The sequence below is a fragment of the Chiloscyllium plagiosum genome, chromosome 37 (assembly GCF_004010195.1).
Source record: "Chiloscyllium plagiosum isolate BGI_BamShark_2017 chromosome 37, ASM401019v2, whole genome shotgun sequence".
Classification (NCBI taxonomy): Eukaryota; Metazoa; Chordata; class Chondrichthyes; order Orectolobiformes; family Hemiscylliidae; genus Chiloscyllium; species Chiloscyllium plagiosum.
Genome location: NC_057746.1, coordinates 1000518 through 1001542, shown reverse-complemented (window position 1 = coordinate 1001542; position 1025 = coordinate 1000518).

Genomic DNA, 1025 nt, shown 5'->3' with positions numbered 1-1025 from the left:
TCTCTTTAAACTCCCATATCTGACAAGAAGTACATATCACTGCAAAGGTCATTTTTGCTCCTTCACAATCTACAGACCCAGAAAATAACACCGTCTTATTCCTCTACAAACACTGCCCCAGGTTAACTTAATAGCTATGGCTTATATTTTATGTTTAATCAAGAGACGTATCTCCAAAAACATATAATCAAGAAAGAATTCACTATCATCACTACTGCAGCCTTTCTCTTGGACAGACTTAAAACAACAATTAACTTATCTGATTCTGTGCTGTGAACTTCGCCCAACAGTTCCTCCAAGATTAGTTGTGAATTTCACTGTTTGTTAATTTTCCCAGATGTCCAGCGATACACGAATTCAAACAGCATAGGCGGTAACTGTGCAGGTTCTCTCTCTCTCTCTCCTGCACTGTCCTCACCAGGACAGTGCTTCCTTTGTCTGCTCTTCTCCCTTTTAAAACTGCTGTTGTTTTGACTTTTTTTTTCCCAAAGTTCCAAAACAATGCAACAGCATATAAAACAGTAATTGCTGCTCCTGGAATTCAAGGAAATCACCTCCAACATGTAAAATACCTCAAAAAATGGAGTAGCTCTTACAGCCAAACATTTTTCTCGACCTCCATCTTGGATTACCCAGAATAATGCAAATAGTTTTTGGTCTTTATTTATTGTAAGATGATTTAACTTCAGAAGCAGGACTGTCTTATTCCAGTTATATAGGGCTTTAATGAGACTGTACCGAGAGTATTATGTGCAGTTTTGGTCTCCTATCTGAGAGAGGATATACTTGCCATAAAGGAAGTGAAACGAGGGCACACTAGGCTGATACTAATGATAGCAGGATGGTTATATGAGAAAAGATTGGCTCAACTGGGCCTGTATTCACTGATGGAAATGTGTTGCTGGAAAAGCGCAGCAGGTCAGGCAGCATCTAGGGAACAGGAGAATCGACGTTTCGGGCATTAGCCCTTCTTCAGGAATGAGGAAAGTTGGTCCAGCAGGCTAAGATAAAAGATAGGGGGGAGG